Here is a 22416-nt window from a genome sequence, read left to right as displayed (position 1 = left end):
TGTTAAACTATTGACTATTGTACAATTGAAAACACTTGGGCCATGAAGCAAAAAGGAACAATTTAGTGGGAAATAGTATTAATACATCGAGAAACCACTCAAATGAAAACATCCATGTTTCCGCCCGGGATCAAACGGGGACCTTTTGCGTGTGAGGCGAACGTGATAACCACCACACTACGGAAACGGTACATGTGCTGTTAAACTATTCGTTATTGGATAGTTGAAACAAATGAGCCATAATGCGAAAAGAAACAATTCAGGTAGTAAATAATATTAAGACAGCAGGAAAACATTTGAATGAAGCAAAACGTGTTTCCGCCCGGGCTCGAACCGGGGACCTTTCGCGTGTTAGGCGAACGTGATAACCACTAGACTACGGAAACGGTTATAGTAGCGTTAAACTATTGATCATTGTACAATGGAAAACACATAGGCCATGAAGGAAAAAGGAAAACAATTTAGTTTGTAGCTAATATAAAGACAACAAGAAACCATTTCAATGAAAAAAAACATGTTTCCGCCCGGGCTCGAACCGGGGACCTTTCGCGTGTAAAGCGAACGTGATAACCACTACACTACGGGAACGGTTCATGAGATTTAAACTATTGGTCATTGGATAGTTGAAACAAATTAGCCACCAAGCGAAAATAAATTTTTTAGATTGTAAATAATATTAAGACAGCAGGAAAACACTGGAATGAAGAAAAACATGTTTCCGCCCGGGCTCGAACCGGGGACCTTTCGCGTGTAAAGCGATCGAGATAAATACTACACTCCGGAAAATGTTATTATGCTAAAAAACAGTTATGTTTTTGCAAATTAAAAACATTTAAGCCATAAAGTGAAAATAAACAATTTAGGTTGTAAATGATATTAAGACAGCAAGAAACCGCTTCAATGAAGAAAACATGTTTCCTACCGGGTTCGAACCGTGGAACTTTCGCGTGTAAAGCGAACGTGATAACCACTACACTAAGGAAACGGTTTTTATGTTGAACAGCAGTTAGCGTTTTGCAAATTACCGACAAATAAGCCATAACGCTAAAAGAAGCAATTTAGGTTGTAAATAATATCAAGACAGCAAGAAACCACTTAAATGATTAAAAACATGTTTCTGCCCGTGCTCGAACCGGAACCTTTCGCGTGTTAGGCGAACTTAATAACCACTACACTACGGAAACGGTTGATTTGTTGTTAAACTATTGATCATTGCACAATTGAAAACACATAGGCCATAAAGCGAAAGGAAACAATTTAGGTTGCAAATAATATTAAGACATCGGGAAACCACTAAAATGAAAACATTCATGTTTCCGCCCGGGCTCGAACCGGGTACCTTTCGCGTGTAAACCTAACGTGAAAAACACAGCTCTACGGAAACGCTTATTATTTTCCACAACAGTTATGTTTTTGCAAATTAAAGACAAATAAGCCATAACGCTAAAAGAAACAATTTAGGTTGTAAATGATATTAAGACATCGGGAAACCACTCAAATCAATAAAATCATGTTTCCGCCCGGGCTCGAACCGGGCTCCTTTCGCATGTTAGGCGAACGTGATAACCACTACACTACGGAAACGGTTCATTTGTTGGTAAACTATTGGTCATTGGATAGTTGAAGCAAATAAGCAATCAAGGGAAAAGAAATTCTTTAGATTGAAAATAATATTAAGACAGCAGGAAAACACTTGAATGAAGAAAAACATGTTTCCGCCCGGGCTTGAACCGGGACCTTACGAGTGTAAAGCGAACGTGATAACCACTACACTACGGAAACGGTTCAAGGGTATTTAAACTATTGGTCATTGGATAAGTTGAAAAAAAAGCCATCAAGGGAAAAGAAATTCTTTAGATTGAAAATAATATTAAGACAGCAGGAAAAACCAAGAATGAAAAAAACATGTTTCCGCCCGGGCTCGAACCGGGGACCTTTCGCGTGTAAAGCGATCGTGATAACCACTACACTACGGAAACGGCTGATGTGTTGTTAAACTATTGGTCATCGGATAGTTGAAACAAATAAGCCATCAAGCAAAAACAGATTCTTTAGATTGTAAATAATATTAAGACAGCAGGAAACCATTTGAATGAAAAAAAAAAACATGTTTCCGCCGGGGCTCGAGCCAGGGACCTTTCGCGTGTAAAGCGAACGTGATAACCACTACACTACGGAAAAGGTTGATAAACTATTAAACAGTTGGTTTGTTACTATTTACACTCAACTTATCCCTAACGCGAAAATTGATATTTAATGTCATTCATATAATTAAGACATCGAGAAACCACTCAAATGAAAACATCCAAGTTTCCGCCGGGCTTGAACCGGGGACCTTTCGCGTGTGAGGCGAACGTGGTAACCACTACACTACGGAAAGGTTGATAAACTATTAAACAGTTGGTGTGTTGCTATTTACACTCAACTTATCCCTAACGCGAAAATTGATATTTAATGTCATTCATATAATTAAGACAGCAGAAAACCACTCGAATGAAAAAAACATGTTTCCACCCGGGCTCGAACCGAGGACCTATCGCGTGTTAGGCGAACGTGATAAGCACTACACTACGAAACGTTTTTTCTGTTATTAAGCTATTGGTCAATTGATAGCTGAAAAAAATAAGCCATAAAGCGAAAACAATTTAGTTTGTAACTAATTTAAAGACAGCAAGAAACCACTTGAATAAAAAAAAAACATGTTTCCGCCCGGGCTCGAAATGGGGACATTTCGCGTGTAAAGTGAACGTGACAACCACTGCACTACGGAAACGGTTCATTTGTATTTAAACTATTGGTCATTGGATAGTTGAAACAAATAAGCCATCAAGCGAAAACAAATTCTTTAGATTGTAAATCATATTAAGACAGCAGGAAAACACTCGAATGAAGAAAAACATGTTTCCGCCCGGGCTCGAACCGGGGACCTTTCGCGTGTTAGGCGAACGTGATAACCACTACACTACGGAAACACCCGATTCGTCAGGAAACTTACCGAAGCACATCGGTGAACTTACGAAAAAAACGCCGATTCAACTTCGGTAAAATTATAATTTTCTATCCCAGGATATAATCTCACTCGATTGGATCGTTTACCAGCGATGCGTATCGCGAACAGACGATTAATGCTAGGGTTTGCATATATTTTTTTCCAATTGGCGTGTTTGACAGGATAAGGCAATATATAACGTAGTTTTAAATAAAACAAAACGTAAAATGTAATAAAACAGTTACAATCAAACCCTATGATACCAAGGTGCCATGAAATGCAGACTTGGTCCACCCTAGATCTGAGTAGATGGTTAATCCCTCAATTTGGCGCTGGCTGGTCAAGAATCCTACCACAACGAACATTTTTTGGGGGTTAGGTATTGGGTTTTGGTAGGTTAAGCAATAATATTAAATATAATAATACTTGACCCATCCTCACCCAAACACTAACCGACACCCTAACCCAGGGGTTCTTAACCTATATTGTATGTTTTACCCCTTTTGACGAAGATGAATATCAGATTCAATGGCATGGTTTTGGGCAAGCATTTCAAGCCAAAGATCTCTGACGGTAAGGCACTAGAATGCAATCCCCCCCCCCCCCCCCAATATATAAAATAATGCTTAATTATTAAAAAACAAAAGTAACAAATTACATCAGTTAAATTCAATGCGATGGCTGCCCTTGTTTTAACGAATTGTTCAAATCATTCCAGTTTGGTCTAGTTTTGTCTTTGTAAACTGGACAGTTTTGACTCAAAAAAGGACCGTTTTTGCTCATCATACTTCGATGACCATTTAGGTAAAATAGCAGGTTTCATGGTACTGTTTGAAAATGTTTCCATGCACAAAGCATACTAAGGAATTTGGCGATCATCCTTAATAAGATATGTAAATTCAAAATTTAAATAATTTCTCTGGTAATTTGACTTCTTTAGGGACATGCTGAAACACTTTAGGAAGTAAGAAATGTCCCACAGACAATAAAATGTAAAAGAAAGATTCTTGCTTTTGTATCAAATGATCTTGGGACTGTTTGTTAAAACGGTCTTGAGATAATTAGGGACATGCTATTTGATTAAATTTTTTGGTAACTTTTACAGAATGTAGTAATTAGTCAATAAATTATTTTCAACTCTGAAACGTCCTCACTGGGCTAAAATGATCAACAATAAACTAATTTGGCCGTTTAAGCCGTATCCAGTGACAAAAAGTAGACAATCACATTCATTACCAGCACAAAATTTCGACAGGTGTACTTAACCTTACAGTTCTTGCTACTAATTAATAAAGCACTTGAACTCACTATAACTGAACTTAGATAAAAAATCAATAGGCTACTAGTCTAGCTTCGAATTGGCAGTTAATCTGAGCCAGAAAAGTAGGCTACCAATACCTACAGCTGGCACAACTTTTCTGTCCCGTCAACTGATGTGGATATTTTGATTGATAGCTCATTTACCGCTAAAATGACAAAATTTATAAGGTTAAGAAAGGCTGCCTTAAGACAAATATTGCATTGCTTTAATAATTGTTTCAACGCTGTTGTAGGATACTAGTTTTTATAAATGTAGGACCAGAATTGTCAGTCAAACCAAATGACAAATCAACAATGTGTAAGTTATGGGTCATTGATACCCACTCTACATGTCTGATATGTATAGCTGTTTCAACCGTGTAATAATTCAAAATATTTCTACAAAAGAATATAACTAGTACCAGAAGGGTTATTTTTTTATTCTAGTACGTTACAGAGCCATATTACTTTAAGCAACCCAACTTATCCAGCAATCAGACTTTTACCAAAAATTATTAATGTTATATATACAAATTTCCTAATTTTAGATATTATTATTTATCCATATGTGAATAATATCATGCAGAAAATGGAAGGCGTGGGGTGAAACCAGGAGTCTACTTGTTAAAAAGATCCATGACTTGACAGTTCAGTTGCTGGGTATTGGAATATTACAGGGTTCAACTAAAGCCTGAATACAGTGAAAGGGTCCTTGGGTTTCTGCCTGCATTCCATATTTTTAGACAGACAAACATTCACGCCAGAATTCTGAGAATATATTAGCCAGAAAGGCCACAATTCATGTTAAATCTCTATTGAGGCAACATTTTACCTCACATTAAGTCAGTGGAATGATTTTGGAAAAGGCACAAAACTAAAACCCCAACTATGTTCCAAAACAGTACACCAGTCCACATCACATATACAAAGTATGGCAATACAATGTTCAAGAGTAGGATGCTGCTATTTAGGTGCACGAAATAATCCCCATGGGGTATAAAAGTTTAGGATGGAGTAATAAACTCAAAGCCATTTACTAGTTAGATATATATTGGAAATTTACTATGCCTTCCTATAATATTGACATCTAAATGATTTTTTAAATGCAATGGTCAAATAAATCCGAGCAGACATCATCCTGAAACACCTCTTCTTTTGCTGGGTAAACTAATTTGCCTGTATATGTGACAAGAATCATTTGCTGTAATTTTTAGTTTTATCCAAGGTACACAATGCACATAATTGCTTTGGATGACCAGTGTACATTAGAAGCACATCCTGGTCATATCAAAATACACCAGGTTCTCAAATAGGGCACATTTAATGCACATTAGTGCCTATTTTGTGTACATCAGGTAAATTCTTTATTTTGCGAAATCACATCTAGTTAACATATATCTCAGTTTCAGGCAAGCATTTAATGCAACTTTACTGCAAATCAATTTTGGGTTCTTGCCCCTGTGAAATTTGTATATTTTTTTATGTATGTCAAAAAGTATTCCTGTTTTTGATCGACTCAAGTTTTATAAAATTACATTTCACTTTGGTATCGCGGTAACAAGGTCAAGGGGGCAGCCACCCCAATTACATTGTATTATTTTCCATGACTCTTTATTTGTGTCACAGTTCAAATGCTTATCACAAGGTACATTTCCTTAAGAATTAACATCAATGGTGGCCTGTCAAATGATTTCATGCATGTTTTTTAACATTACTTTGACTTAAGACACCTTAAAGATATTTAGCCAACAAGTTCATATTTGAATATCTGTAATTAACCCTTTTTAAACTCCCATCCTAAGGCAAACGGAACGGACACAAAGATGTCTTGTTATTTCAATTAAATAAAAAAATAAAGCGGTAAAATGTTGGCCTATATAATTACCATATATAATTGGTAAACAGATTTACTTGTTGCCCTCTGCACTAAAATTATTGGTACAAAAACTGTGTACCAAGCTATAAGCTATCCCTTTCAACCAATAACCAGGTTACAGTTAATCTTGTTTTGATGTTCAATTATCTTTTAGTTTCCATAACATCTTGAAATTGGTATAACTCATATTTCAATTAGTGATTAGCACAACCTTAACAATGAAATTAAATTTAGACTGTTAATGACTGTTAATTCAAAAAACATTGTAGAAGTTAAAACTAATTTTTCTAAAATTCAACTGTTTAACTGCAAGGATGAGATATATTTTTACAGCCTGGGTTTGTCATGTTGCTTATGGTAAATTAAAGATATCGCCAAGTTGGTTAGTTGATAATATGTGCTGATATTTTTGTAATGGGTATGGAATATTTTGTAATGATGTGTTGCTTTTTTGTACTAAATTGTTTGTGTGCATTTTATCTAGTACATGGTACAAAATATTTATGTTTTGTTTTAATTTTAGAAAAAATAATAGTATTTGAAATTTTAAGTGTTTGTTGACATTGGATGAAATGAAATTATGACTTTTGATGAAAAATGGCACTTTAACATAGACTTCGAGAAAGACAAAAGAAGTCCATAGCAAGAATAGCAGGTATTTTGTATGTAAAATTGTTTTTAAAAAACTTAAGGTATGTCATTCTGCTTATTGGTCTGCAGTTGGACTATGAATTTGATTAAGCCTACCGCGTAGTAAGGAATCGAATCGGGCTGTAGACGGTTAGAAACTTGTAGGCCACACTGTAAATTGTAAACGTGGGATTTTCACCTACGTACTGTGGGTGGAGTTATATTACAACCCTATTAGTGGATTGCTGTAAATTCACCAAATTTAGTTGAAATAGAAGTTTGAAATTTGACTTACACGCTATTTACATTTTAATTAGTTTCTCCTAAATTTATTTCAGTTTATAAATATTGAAAATTTATTAGGCATTTTGACCTTCATCTTAGTCGATAAGAACTTCATTTCTTTTATTTAAAATAGTTTCAATTTTACAGAAAGAAAACTACAACTATCATTACTAATTTCTGAAAATTTGGACCATCTCCTGTTTTCTAAACAAGATGGACTTTGTCTGGTCAACAAAATCAAAGATCAAATAGTCAGGGTTCCTTTCTGTAAGGATTGCTTTGTGGTCAAATGACTACATCTTGTCAACTTACATATCACTCCAAAATGTATATGAGTAAGTTGATAAATACCCCAAAGCTTTAGTTATCTGAGCAATATTAAACTACATTTTCATACTCGATTACCATATACCGCAACTTTGTTGGAATTTGTTAGATATGGAAGCTAGATTTTTTCTTTGACTACGGCTTTAGTGAATGTGGATTAAGGGTCTCATGCACTGGCTTACTGCAAAAACCAACTATGTAATAAATTAAAGGTACATGCCATAAAATGCCACAATATTTCAATCTTACTCCAAAGGCTTATATTGTATCATAGGTATTTGTAATTGTGTCCTGTAATACTAGCCAACGCGCAAAAGATATAGGTTTTATCACTGTGCCGAACTCCTAGGTTGTTTTTGTTGTTACGGAATTAGTTTATACTCTTATGTGTAGATGTTAATATGTATGAAATTTTCATACTATGTTATTTTTGTTGCTTTTAATTTAAACATTTATGCAATCTATCTATGCATAATTATGATTTTTACTTGATTGCTAAGTTAGCAATTTTGTAATGAGGGCAGGTTTAGTATGCTGAAAATAAATACCACTAGAAATTATTGGCACAAATTTGCTCTTTTGATTATATTTTTTGTCTAGAAAATCTTTTGGATACCTGGATTTATTTTTATCATTTTGAATACTTGCTAACTATTGTCGTTTTACAATTATACCCTGGTAAGTGGTAACAAGTGTACTTATTCATATTTATTCATATTTATTTATTTATTTGCCAACGTACACAATTGATGCTGTCATTGCCCAACATTTTTCTTGCCTACCCTTTGTCAATTTTCCACGTCATTTATGTGCGAAAAAGTCGTTTTATGATGTGTCTATTGGTATGTAAGGACTCCAGCCATACGACCAAACAAGGCCAACGTCAGAATAAAACACAATTCGGAATAAGGCCACAATGGACTAATACCTAATGGTATTAGTACCGCCTAAATCGGAATAAGTCCTAAATCTGTCGGAATAAGTACATCAACTACCCTAAAAACTTAAACACTAACCCATGTTCTAACCCCACCCATTACCCACCAATAATTCCAAACAGGACCAAAAATGCGGCGCCTTGACGACGCCGGTCAGACTAGGGCGTCCAAACGCAGTCACCAAAACGGCCGATGCCAGACCTATGGCCCCCGATCGTCCCATACCCTCCCGGTTGGGCAATATTTAGGACTTTTTTTCGATGAACTTAGGCCTTATTCCGATGTATTTAGGCCTTATTCCGATGTATTTAGGCCTTATTCAGATGAATTTAGGCCTTATTCCGATGAATTTAAGACTTAATTTGATGAATTTAGGCCGTATTCCGAAGAATTTGGGCTTATTCGGACGAATTTAGGCCTTTTTTTTGATGAATTTAGGCCTTATTTCGACAGATTTAGGTCTAATTCAGACGATTTTGATATTATGCTGTACTGGATATTACTGCGTATTTGGCTTTATTTTGTCGTTGGTCTTCATACTGGTTTTATATATTTTTCTTTTGGTATTGTTGCTTTTTAGGTCTTCTTGTGTGTTCCCGTATGTAATAACATCGTATCAAAATAAGTACCCTGTATTTGGTTGTCGCACTCTATAAATCTCCTGCCATGCAGCATACACGAATGTGCACGACTTGTGCACACGTTGCTCGCGTCGTTGCTATTTCACTATAGCGTGCTTAAGGCGCAGTTTACGTTAGAATGATGATTGCATTCTGCGTCCTATTTAACCCTGTGTGTTTTTCGTTCTTTCATACTACATTACTTCTATGCCCATGAGCAATAAACCTTCTACGAATACAACACTTTTGTTAATGAAAGACTGTACTAGTAGTTTTTTTTTTTTTTTTTTGTCTTTGGTTTTTACGTATTTCTTCCTAATGTAAAGTACTAACCGCGTTTGACCGTCCAACCTCTACTTTTGGTAGTATGTAATGTTTGTGGCGTGGAAAACTAGTGATCAAGCTATCAATGCTACATTGCTAAGAGTAAAATCGTAAAAATGGATGACTTCTGGTGCCACCTTGCGGAATCCTACATGTTTTAACAGCAAAACCTGTTTAACCACGTTTTTATGTTTAAAGATTATAACTAAACAACCAATTGACCTTTTAACGAACTTACTACGTGCTACACCGCCAATTTTTATTAGGATAAGGCAAAACAAAGAATTACTTAGATTTAGCATTTAAACGTAGGCTATGATAAATTTGAGTTTAATTTTATCCGAACCTAAACCAATTTTTTAGATTTTACGAGGTAGGTCCATTGCTTAATTAACATTTTGTAACCTAATTTTCTTTAAGTAACTTGAAGTTCAACTCGATGCTAGCTTGCTAAGCAAGAAATTCACATTAGCATGATTTTAACTTATAAAAAGATAAGTAACTGTATCCTAAAGAGAAACTTGGCAATTTTTGTCCGTCTCAAACCGAGGATATAGCTGATTCGCGATAATGTTTTGTGAGAAGTCCGCCTGTTAAAATGAAATAAAGAAGATATTTATTGAAACTCGTACAGAAACTTTTATTAAACAGTTTTAACACAGTTTGGTCGAATAGGATCTTTAAAATTGCTTTGGACCGAAATTGCATTCAGAAAATAAACTTTCAACTAGAAAAGTCAAGAGCTTTGACTCCCTGGTTTTCGGGAGATTCACGCAAGACAACTATAAAGCTTCACATATATCTCGAGGTTTGTCATGTTGCTTATGGTAAATTAAAGATATCGCCAAGTTGGTTAGTTGATAATATGTGCTGATATTTTTGTAATGGGTATGGAATATTTTGTAATGATGTGTTGCTTTTTTGTACTAAATTGTTTGTGTGCATTTTATCTAGTACATGGTACAAAATATTTATGTTTTATTTTAATTTTAGAAAAAATAATAGTATTTGAAATTTTAAGTGTTTGTTGACACTGGATGAAATGAAATTATGACTTTTGATGAAAAATGGCACTTTAACATAGACTTCGAGAAAGACAAAAGAAGTCCATAGCAAGAATAACAGGTATTTTGTATGTAAAATTGTTTTTAAAAAATCATTAAATAAATGAGTCAATCTTGATAGGTATGACTCGATCATAAAATAAGTGAGTCGACTTTAAAATCTAAATCTCGATCGTGATATAAATACGTCTCTTTGATAGGTATATCTCGATCATGAAATAACTGAGTCGACTTTGAAATCTAAATCTCGATCATGAAATAAACAGGTCGACCCTGAAATTTAAATCTCGATCGTGAAACAATATTTAATCTCGATGGGTAAAGCCTACCTCGATTGTGAAATAAGTGAGTCGACCTTGAAATCTAAATCTCGATCGTGAAATAAATACGTCTCTTTGATAGGTATATCTCGATCATGAAATAACTGAGTCGACTTTGAAATCTAAATCTCGATCATGAAATAAACAGGTCGACCCTGAAATTTAAATCTCGATCGTGAAACAATATTTAATCTCGATGGGTAAAGTCTATCTCGATCATGAAATAAAATAGGTCGACCTTGAAATCTAAATCTCGATCGTTAAATAAATGAGTCGACCTCGAAATCTAATTCTCGATCGTGAAATAAATGATTCGATCTCGATCGTGAAATAAATGAGTCGACCTTGAAATCTAAATCTCAATCGTGAAATAATATCCAATCTCGATAGGTAAAGCCTACCTCGATCGTAAAATAAATACTTCTATCTCGATAGGTGTACCTCGATTGTGAAATAAGTGAGTCAATCTCGATCATAAAATAAACGAGTAGATCTCGATTAGTATATCTCGATCGTGAAATAAATGAGTCGACCTTGAAATCTAAATCTCAATCGTGAAATAAATGAGTCGACCTTGAAATCTAATTCTCGATCGTGAAACAAATGAGTCGACCTTGAAATTTACATCTCGATCGTGAAATAAATGAGTCGACCTTGAAATCTAATTCTCGATCGTGAAATAAATGAGTCGACCTTGAAATCTAATTCTCGATCGTGAAATAAATGAGTCGACCTTGAAATCTAAATCTCGATCATGAAATAAATGAGTCGACCTTGAAATCTAATTCTCGATCGTGAAATAAATGAGTCGACCTTGAAATTTACATCTCGATCGTGAAATAAATGAGTCGACCTTGAAATCTAATTCTCGATCGTGAAATAAATGAGTCGACCTTGAAATCTAATTCTCGATCGTGAAATAAATGAGTCGACCTTGAAATCTAATTCTCGATCGTAAAATAAATGAGTCGACCTTGAAATCTAAATCTCGATCGTGAAATAAATGAGTCGACCTTGAAATCTAAATCTCGATCGTGAAATAAATGAGTCGACCTTGAAATCTACATCTCGATCGTGAAATAAATGAGTCGACCTTGAAATCTAAATCTCGATCGTGAAATAAATGAGTCGACCTTGAAATCTAAATCTCGATCGTGAAATAAATAGGTCGATCTCGATCGTGAAATAAATGATTCGATCACGATCGTGAAATAAATCAGTCGACCTTGAAATCTAAATCTCAATCGTGAAATAATATTCAATCTCGATAGGTAAAACCTACCTCGATCGTAAAATAAATACTTCTATCTCGATAGGTATACCTCGATTATGAAATAAATGAGTCGACCTCGATCATGAAATAACAATGTACAAACCACTAACACCGCCTTTAAACAACAATTGTTTTGTTTATTACATACGATTAGACACAGAATAAAAATTACTCTTATGCAATAAAACTACGTGCAAAATTGAAAGGTAGGAGATAGAAATTTGTGGCATTAAGCGGATTATGTGAACACTTTTGGCAAACAAATATGTAACAGGTATAGATCTTTTTTTAGACCGTAACAGGTGAAACTGCGTCAACGGTATGTTTCGTTTCGGTATTTAACTAGATAACATTGAGAACACAGTGCTACTAAAACAAAACAAAAATATATTAAAAAGAAAAAATTGTGTGAAAGCGACAGAATAACGTATACAACGTAATAAAATAAACACATCGCACAAAAACCAGTGTGACATTATGAAAAATACATCAGACTAGTAACTTCTGTTCAATAAATTCTACCCCTAATAAAATCGAGTGCGACATAATCCGATCCGAATATATTTTAAATCGCAGCTGTAACAACCAAACTAGCTGGGACAGGGAATGGGACCATTAGCAGTGTATTTCGGTCGCTAGGGGTTAAGGTAAATAAGGGTTAAGAATGCGATAAGATACGAGTTTGAAGTGTTTTTTTCGTTTGTTGAGGGTCACAGAACAAAATAAATTACATTATTCAATTTGTTGTTCAAAGTCGACGTTTAAACGCCTACTAAATAAACTCACTGAATAAAACTGGAAATCGCCTTGTTATATAAAAAATCGGAATCGCCTTTTCTTCTAAAAAACAACACCTGTAAAATTATATTTTTATGTGACGCCAAAAAACATGGATCGTGCTGAAGCCAACTGAACTCGTGTGCAAATGTGCTAAAATCAAGGCTACATACTTCTACGGTGGTTCTTAACCTTTGTTAACCTGTCGAACCCCTATGTTATTCTGCTAGCGTTCGTCGAACCTAAAATTTTCACTTAGTATTCGTTTCTTCTTCCTAGTAGCTGAAACTGGGCATACTGTATAGCCTAATCAAATTATAAACTTGCATTTATATAGTGATATTAGCCAAAGTTTCAACTTATAACGTTACGTGACACCTTGGCACATAAAGAGATTCCAATTTAGCTTGAAATAACAGCATTTATGTTTCAGAGGACGTTCTCGCCGAACCCATGAAACCGCTGCGTCGAACCCCAAGGGTTCGACCGAACCCTGTGGTTAAGAACCACCGCTCTACGTTTTATCTATAGCGGAACAAGCCATCTGGCCACACGATTTGGTCAAAACACAAAAAATTCTATTCAATGTGTTTTTCAATTCGAAAAAAAAAAAATTAAGTAATTTGGCGTAACTTTTAAAAAATGCTTTAATTTTCACGTCTAGGGGTGTATCACGGGATACTTTTTATCCCAATACCAGTACCTAATTTAAAAAAAAATGATCTCGATCTGAACGGATACCAAAAGACGTCATTAATTTGCTAAACAAACAAATTATCAAATGTTCAAAGGCAATTTTCTATTATTAACCTATACTGTTTTAAAAGAAATGATCTTTTAAGATAGAAAAACTATTTCTATATTAATTTGGAAATGTATTGGCATCGATCAACCTACAGATATACCAATTGCTATATGTTATTGCCTCAAGCCAATATAATCAGACATCATTTCACACTGGCACTTAGCCATTGACCAAATAAAAATATATAGTAAAAAGATTCTCCAAAAGAGATTATTTCTGCATTTTTTTAATATTTAAAATAGGTCGGGGGTATGGCTTAAATTTCACCTGTAAGGGAGTTCATGCATGACATTCTGCAAAAAAAAGTTTTAAGAGATCATATTTTATGTCCTTTCCCAGAGTAAGTTTTCATGAATGATTGATGAAGCTGATGAAAGTTGCTGATATTGCGACTGTGATGATCATCAAAGCATTAAGCAAGCAAATTGCCACATTTGTAGATCTTTGAAATAGTTGACACTTTTCTATAAAACAAAGTTGTAGTTTTTTGACTATTAAATTTAAACTATATTAATTAATGCATAGGTGACCAAGAAAATACACACGTAAAAGACATTCGCTCCATATTAGTGTTTCTTAACCGATGTATCGTGCCCAGAATTGGGTCACAATTTGATTTGGTTTGTTGCCTTAACAAGTTAGACTTAAATTGCAAATAGCACAGAGCAAGGTTTCTTTAAAATTTGAGAATACTTTGGGGAAAAAACACACACACGGCCCACATTGGTGGAATTCAACTTCATTTATGCTATTTGTCTTATGTTTTGTTCACTTAAAAAATTTCAGTAAAGATAATTCGTTCGCCAAAACTTTGCTGTTGTATTTACATTTATTATCTGGGTTGATGCAAAAAAAAGGTTAAAAAAACACTAGTCTATATAGTCTACCTAGAACTGGCTTATTGTTTGAAAAAGCATGTTGTGCAAATAGTATTTAAAGTTTTTGTTACCACCATGCAAAACAAATATATGGGGAAAAAATTAACTTTACTAAAAGTCAAGCAGTTTTAATATCAAAATATTACCTGTTAGTATAAATAAAATGCTCAAAAACTTTTTGTTGGTCTGATTTGATTTTGTTTCAAAATAAAGTCATGTATATAATACTATCAACAGGTTAATACATCTTGTTTTCTCTGAAATGTAATAATATTTTTTTACATATAACATGAATTACAAAAATTACACAGGAATAGTCTCCAATAATAAAAAACATTTTATAGGAGTTTTAAGAGGTAATTGTTATGCTTAACTAAACCACCTTCCTTCACTTATAAATATCATAAAACTGAAGTTTTATTTATCATATTGACAACCAGATTAAAACAGGCTTACTAAACTAAACTAAATTCTGGCTGGGTTTTAAGTTTAAAATAAAATGCATATATACTATGACCTGTATATATAATCGAAGCTTTAAAAAAAGGCACAAGTTGCATAGTGCAACTACCTGAGAAGTTGAAGTACTATATTCAGAAGTAGTCAAAAGTAAGAGCTTTTTGGATTGCTATGCACCATACCTTATACTAATCCACTAAGGGGTGACAAATAAGATTGATCTGGAGCAGTGGAGCAAATACTTACAATTTTGTTTACTGTATAATAAATGTATAATGACATGGGGAATACTGGCAGCTATTTGTCCATGATTAGTGGAAAAATATATATAATGCAGGAGAGTTGTTTATTTATGATAAGTAAGCAGTTTTTAAAAACGAACAAACTTCTAGGTTATATCTTTAAGTTACTATTTACAACATAAATGGAGATTTTTATCAAGGTTTTTCACATGGATTTATGGGATAAAAAATGTTAAGTTTAATTGGTTATCTAGAGGGGAAAAAAAATTAAAAAGATTTTTGACTTGTCAAAAAAAGTAAAAATTTTATCATAAAAAATCAGTTCCGAATTATATTCAATGACATTTTGACTGTATTATATCTTGATTAGAGCAATATTATGGTATATGCGAGCCGGCAGAATTAACCACCCAGATCTAGTTTATCGCATAAGGTTCAGCTTGAACTTTGTTTTTGCCTTAGGCCAATAGGCCTATATAGTGTATTTCTGATTTTGAGAAATGTACTGAACGGTATTTGCTGTGTTTTTTCCCTTATGATTTGCAGTTATCCCATTTCCTATTTCGATAATATGCTAGGTAATTTTCTGCAATTATTTTACCTTGTATTTGAACTGTTTACACAACATTTTTCTAAAAAAAACAGCGATTTGTTTCCTTTGGCATTTTTATAGTTGTTTTTTCTTTTTTAAATGATAAATATATCAACTATAAGTATTTTTTAACTAGTTTTGCATAAATCTGAAAAATAACAAATTTGTCTTTAACCGGTAGTAAATAAACATCAAAAACGTGTGATTGACGACGCCGAGACACTTATGCAGTACTTCAAACAACAAAAAGTTGTTTAAATCAAATGTATTTCTAATAGGTCAAAATTTCAATTTTTTACATTAAAATTTCTCATTTTTTTACGTCAAAAAATATTAGCCCTAGATATCGGTGGTTTAAAAAATAAAATTTCAGAGAAACGCCATGGTCCATGGTGAGATCACACACAAAGATAGGGTGGGCAATGTTAGGAAAGCCTTGTTGCTAGAATTGTTAATGCTAAGGTTAGAAGCATTATTAGAATGGGGGCATGGGTGGGGTTATTGACATTGGTTAGAATCAAATCATAACATATGGTTATCTTATTAGCAGTATAGCATATTGGCCAGGAATTTAGTGAAGCAAATACTGAAACAAGTTCATAAAAAATGCAGCCTGAACTTGTTTTTTTCGCTTGACATGTGCAATTATCCCATGTCCTATTTCAATAAATAGGTCTGTGTTAATTTTCTGCAAATATTTTTACCTTTTATTTCAACTGCTTACACAACATTTTTTAAATAAACAAGCGACTTGTTTTTCTTTAGGATTTTTATAGTTGTTCGTCTTTTTCAAAATGACAAAAATATCAACTAATCATTTGCATGAGTTTTGCATAAAATCGAAAAATAACTGATTTGTGTTCGACCGGTAGTTGTCGTCGACAAAATACTAATGCCGTACTTCAAACAATAATAACAATAAAAAAAATCAATGTATTGAAATAGATCAAAACTTTGTCAAATAAAAATATTTTTGGGTTAAAATTTGTCAAAATTTCAATTTTTAAGGTTAAAATTTAACATTAAAAAAAAAATAACCGCCCTAGTAATAAAGAATAGGTTTGTTTTTAGAGTGGTTGTATGGCTTTGTATTGTAATGTTACAGCACAATGCATTGAAAACACATGTGGTTGCAGATAATAAAATATTTTCAGGCATAGAAATACAAGTCTTCGATAAAATCCTAAGAACCCAGATTTCAAACATTGGTTATCGGTAGGGATGTTTGATTCTTCATATATCATTATAATACTTAAATCAAAGCGCATGCAGAAGTAGGTATCATTTTGAAAGTTTTTTTAATATAATTTCAACATAGTTCTACATATAACATTCTAATACTGATACCGGATATTTTATATACTCAATAACTAAATGCCACCATTACTATAAGCAAAATAGTTTAATAAAAAAACTATAAAGGTAATGTTTCCCAGGTTCCCGAACTATCCAACGACCATATAACAGTTTTAGCAACCCAGGCTCATAATTTATAGCTAATTGCAGTTAAATGTTGGTAAGTTATAAGGCAATGCCAGAGTCAATTACAAGTAGTGATGCATTTTACATTCTAGGCTACTATTTATGTATCTTTACAATAGAATATTAGTCCTGCATTAAAGTTGCGGGGAATGCCAGGTTCAACATTCAAATATTTGGAATTGTGTGCAAATATGAATCAGTAATTTGAAAACCTTATTTAAAAAAAAAATGAGTTATTGTAGATTTTAAACCTCTGGTGTACATAAAACCATGGTTGCGCACCTAAAAGTTTGGCTCTGCACACACCAAGTCTCAGCAAAAAGTGTCATAAAATGCAGTCACAGGTGTGTATGGATGGGACTCTCTTGAGGCTCATTTACACTGCTGCACTGAGCTGAGCGTGAAATTGTTTTCACTACAGCTGCACTGGGCATAAAAATCGCTCAAAAATGTAATGTTTTTCTATAGCTGCACTGGGCATAATTTTTTTTTTATGGGCTTGAGTTTAGCAAAGCGTGAAAGCTCGCCCTACAGAATTTAAATGCAAGTTACGCTTTGCTCAGTGCAGCTGTAATGTAAACGCGCCTTTACATTCAATCATTTTTAGTTTTGGGTTTTGTTTCCTATATTTGGATATATAATTAACAAGAAACCTCCTAATTGTACAGAAACAAACTTTATGATGTCAAGGTGTGCAATTAAGGGTTGACGCACAAAGAGTTTAAAGGACATGTTTCAAAAACTTGAACCATGTAATAATGACTGTGTCACAATTCACAAGGGATTATTCATATATTGGTCTACAATCTTGAAATTATAATAAATAAAAAACCTGCCACGGTTATTAAATCAACGCACAATATTTGGGTTAGGGTGTGAGTTTGCGTTTGGGTGTGCTTGGGTCAAGTAGAGGTAGGATTCTGGACCAGCACCATTACATTTATTCTCCAATAATTGTTTCTTCCTTGTAATTTCAATTTTGACAACTTTTTTTCAGTGTTGCATAAAAATTGGGCACTGGTCTAGAATCCTAATACATTCCATCCGGAAGTTATATTGCTAACATTATTTGGGTTAGGGTGAGAGTTAGCGTTTGGGTGGGTCAAGTTACTTAAGTATTATTATTATACTTATTCTTACATATGTATGCCTTTCTTGCAGTTTCAATTTTGACATTTCGTTTTGTTACTGTTAAAATAAATGTGGTAGGATTGTAGACCAACCAGCGCGGTTATTTTTATTTACTATGGCGTCGAGCCGTCGATATATCAACCAAAATATAAAAATTTTAGAACTACTGTTAAATTACGAATCAAATTCGCGCGAAGCGCGAACAATCTTTGGATTTATGTTGTTAAAATTGGGGCGCTGGTCTAGAATCCTACCACAGTTATGAAATCAACGCACAAAATTTGAGTTAGGGTGCTGGTTAGCGTTTGGGTGTGGGTGGGTCAAGTATTATTATATTCTTTATTTAATAATAATACTTGACCCACCTTAACCCAAACGCTAACCCGCAACCTAACCCAAATAATGCGCGTTGTGGTAGGATTCTAGACCAGCGCCAAAATTGGTATAAACAAAGTTTGGATGCCTCATGAGCCCATGGTTTTACTTCATTTAATGTTCCAAATAAATTCAGCCAAATTAGGACAGAAAACTTACTGTTCTAATGATTTACAAACCGTCGAACACAGCTGGTAAAATTAGGACAATTTATCGTTTTTTTATTCGAATTTTAGGCCATCTGGCAACCCTAACATTTATCACTTTTTGCGATATGCGTCGCTGATTTACACTTACCTAATCTATCGGGCGAGATTATATCCTGGGATACAAAATTATAATTTCACCGAAGTCAAAACGGGCTTTTTTTCGTAAGTTCACCGCTGTGCTTCGGTGGCTGTTGACGAAGCGGGTGACGGAAACGGTTATAGTGGCATTAAACTATTGATCATTGTACAATTGAGAACACATAGGTCATAAAGCAAAAAGGAACAATTTGGTTTGCAACTTATATAAAAACAGCAAGAAATCACTTAAATAAAAAAAACATGTTTCCGCCCGGGATCGATCTGGGGACCTTTCGCGTGTAAAGCGAAAGTGATAACCACTACACTACGGAAACGGTTCAAGTGTATTTAATCTATTGGTCATTGGATAGTTGAAACAAATAAGCCAATTGTACAATTGAAAACACATAGGCCATGAAGCAAAAAGAAACAATTTATTTGGAAATAGCATTAAGACATCGAGAAACCACTCAAATGAAAACATCCATTTTTCCGCCGGGCTTGAACCGGGGACATTTCGCGTGTGAGGCGAACGTGATAACCACTACACTACGGAAACGGTTGATAAAATATTAAACAGTTGGTGTGTTACAATTTACACTCAACATATCCCTAACGTTAAAATTGATATTTAATGTCATTCATATAATTAAGACAGCAGAAAACCACTCGAATGAAATTAACATGTTTCCACCCGGGCTCGAACCGGGGACCTATCGCGTGTTGGATGAACGTGATAAGCACTACACTACGAAACGTTTTTTCTGTTATTAAACTATTGGTCATTGGATAGCTGAAAAAATAAGCCATAAAGCGAAAAGAATTTAGTTTGTAACTAATATAAAGACAGCAAGAAACCACTTGAATGAAAAAAAGCATGTTTCCGCCCGGGCTCGAACCGGGGACCTTTCGCGTGTAAAGCGAACGTGATAACCACTACACTACGGAAACGGTTCATTTGTATTTAAACTATTGCCCAGCTAACACACAACGTTTTTTCGACGTTCGGAGTTTTTTTTTAAACTAAGTAAACGTTGTGGGAATGTGTCCAAACGAACGTTAAGAAAATACGTCGAGGTCGTGTTATCAAAACGTAATGTAAAACGTAGCACTAACGTCAACATTAACGTTAAGAAAAACCGCAATGCGACCAAATTTCAACGTCATTTGTAACGTACAAACAACGTTGATTACAGACGTCGATCTTAACATGTTTTACATCATTTTGGACGTCACTTCGAACGTTTGTTGAACGTTATTTTTTAACGTTGCGCCGAACCACAATGAAACAAATTTACAACGTCATATAGGTGACATAAAAATAACGTTTATTACTGACGTAAAATCTAACATTTTTAGACCGGTTTAGACGTCTTTTACACGTTTAATTAACGCTGTATATTTAACGTTCCGTAAAACTATAACGCAACCAGCTTAGAACGTCATACGTGACGTAGAATTCACGTTCATTTCTGACGTCACAATTAACTTGTTATAGACAAATTTTAACGTAACTTCAAACGTTTGATTAACGTTCTTTCGTAACGTTGAAACAAACCAAATGCAACTTATTTTAAAACGTCATAAATCACGTACAAAAAACGTTGCTTACTGACGTCAAAACTAACGTCTTTTCAGCCACTTTTGACGTCGTTTAAACGTTTTTACAATGGTATTCTTTAAAAAAATTGTGGCGCACCACAATGTAACCTGATTATAACGTCAAAGGTGACGTACGAACAAGGTTAATTACTTTCTTCGAGGCTAATAACTTTTTTTAGGCTATTTTGTACGTGAGAGCGAACGTTTTGCTAACATTATTTTTAAACTTTGTGACCACCATTGATGTAACTAATTTACAACGTGATACGTGACGTACAATCAACATTAAATTCTGACATCAAAGCTAATTTCTTGGAGACCAGGACGCCATTTTAAGCTTATAATAACGTCATTTTACCGTTTTGACTAACTACATTGTTATATAATTAAAACGTGAAACGTGACGTAACAACAACGTTACCTTTTGTAACAAGGATAATTTTTTTATGATTATTTTATACATCATTTCTAACGTTTTAATAACGTCATTTCTCAACCTTATTACAAACCTTAATGTAACCAATTTAGAACGTCATAGGTGACGTACATGCAACGTTATTTACTCACGTCAAAGTAAACTTGATTTCATTTCATACGTTGTCGTGAGAAACCACAATGGACCCAATTTAGGAAATCATACGTGACGTACAATCAACGGTGATTTCTGACGTCAAAGCTAACTTATTTAAGACCGTTTTGGATGTAATTTTAAACGTTTTAATAACGCTATTTCTTGACGTTGCGACAAACTATAAGATCCAACTAACTGACAACGTCACGCGTGAAGTATAAATGACGTTGAATTCTAAGGTCAAAGCTAACTTCTTTGACAGCATTTTGGACGTGATTTTAAGCGTTTTAACAACGTTATTTTTTGGTTTGTAACTAACAACAATGCAATCTAATTAGAACTTCACGTGACATAAAAACTACGGTAAATACTGACATCGAAGCTTACTTGTGTTTAGAATTAGACTATTTTATACGTCATTTTTAACGTTAATATAACGTTATTTTTCAACGTTATTACAATCTTCAATATAACCAATTCAAAACGTCATACGTGGCGTATATGCAAAAAGCAATGATAACTGTCGCTGAAGAAGGGTATATACCTGACATCGAGGTCAACTTGTTTTAGACTATTTTATACATAAATTAAAACATTTCATTAATATTGTTTAGCGTTGATACAAATGTCAAAGGAACCCTATTAAAACGTTAAACGTGAGGTAGAAACAACATCAATTAGCCTACTTACGTTAAAGGTAACTGATTTTAGACGAATTTGCGTGTCATACACAGATTTTTCGACTGAGCTGAAGTACAATCGAATCAAAATGTCATACGTGTCGTATAAAAAACGTTGTTTACCGACGTCAAAACTAACTTTCCAAGTTTTAATTTTCGTTAAATAGAAATGCTCTCTTTTAAGGAATGCGTCGGGATTATGTAGCCTATGTAAAAAATATTTGTTTTTTTCTGTAATGTGTTTTGATTAACTTTTTTAGAAAATGTAAAGAAGTATACTTAGTTATGCTTACATAAAATAGAGATGTGACTTAATTTAAGATAGCATTTTAGTAAGGGTAACATTGTCTTTAGATGAAACAAATCGCATAAAAAGTACTTAGCGCAGCGACCGCTATAGACGCAGTTTCCTGGATAGACAAGAATGTCGCTCCCTGCTGCTTTTTTTCGCGGTTTTCGAACGGCGCGTAAACTCGTGATTGGCCAGTGATTGGCCAATATGCGGATGACATCACACAGTCCAGTTTGAACATTTGCTATCAGTCAGGACATTGGAATTCAAAATAAGTTTTGGCAGCTCAGCGCTAGAG

General features: G+C 34.1%; 9 non-coding genes across 9 annotated transcripts; all 9 read right to left on the bottom strand.

Annotated features, from left to right (window-relative positions):
• Positions 1–313: 313 nt before the first annotated feature.
• Trnav-aac (transfer RNA valine (anticodon AAC)) lies at positions 314–386 on the bottom strand. Its single transcript has one exon. It is a non-coding gene; the product is annotated as a tRNA-Val (tRNA).
• A 129-nt stretch (positions 387–515) lies between these two features.
• Positions 516–588, bottom strand: Trnav-uac (transfer RNA valine (anticodon UAC)). Its single transcript has one exon. It is a non-coding gene; the product is annotated as a tRNA-Val (tRNA).
• Positions 589–912: 324 nt separating this feature from the next.
• On the bottom strand, positions 913–985 carry Trnav-uac (transfer RNA valine (anticodon UAC)). Its single transcript has one exon. It is a non-coding gene; the product is annotated as a tRNA-Val (tRNA).
• A 526-nt stretch (positions 986–1511) lies between these two features.
• On the bottom strand, positions 1512–1584 carry Trnav-aac (transfer RNA valine (anticodon AAC)). The gene has a single exon. It is a non-coding gene; the product is annotated as a tRNA-Val (tRNA).
• A 126-nt stretch (positions 1585–1710) lies between these two features.
• On the bottom strand, positions 1711–1782 carry Trnav-uac (transfer RNA valine (anticodon UAC)). Its single transcript has one exon. It is a non-coding gene; the product is annotated as a tRNA-Val (tRNA).
• Positions 1783–1906: 124 nt separating this feature from the next.
• Positions 1907–1979, bottom strand: Trnav-uac (transfer RNA valine (anticodon UAC)). Its single transcript has one exon. It is a non-coding gene; the product is annotated as a tRNA-Val (tRNA).
• Positions 1980–2899: 920 nt separating this feature from the next.
• On the bottom strand, positions 2900–2972 carry Trnav-aac (transfer RNA valine (anticodon AAC)). Its single transcript has one exon. It is a non-coding gene; the product is annotated as a tRNA-Val (tRNA).
• Positions 2973–19235: 16263 nt separating this feature from the next.
• On the bottom strand, positions 19236–19308 carry Trnav-uac (transfer RNA valine (anticodon UAC)). Its single transcript has one exon. It is a non-coding gene; the product is annotated as a tRNA-Val (tRNA).
• A 543-nt stretch (positions 19309–19851) lies between these two features.
• On the bottom strand, positions 19852–19924 carry Trnav-uac (transfer RNA valine (anticodon UAC)). The gene has a single exon. It is a non-coding gene; the product is annotated as a tRNA-Val (tRNA).
• Positions 19925–22416: the final 2492 nt, after the last annotated feature.

Source organism: Ascidiella aspersa, chromosome 3 (assembly GCF_963924565.1).
Source record: "Ascidiella aspersa chromosome 3, kaAscAspe10.2, whole genome shotgun sequence".
Classification (NCBI taxonomy): Eukaryota; Metazoa; Chordata; class Ascidiacea; order Phlebobranchia; family Ascidiidae; genus Ascidiella; species Ascidiella aspersa.
Note: the sequence above shows the minus strand (reverse complement) of the source record. Positions and strands in the feature narration are given on the sequence as shown.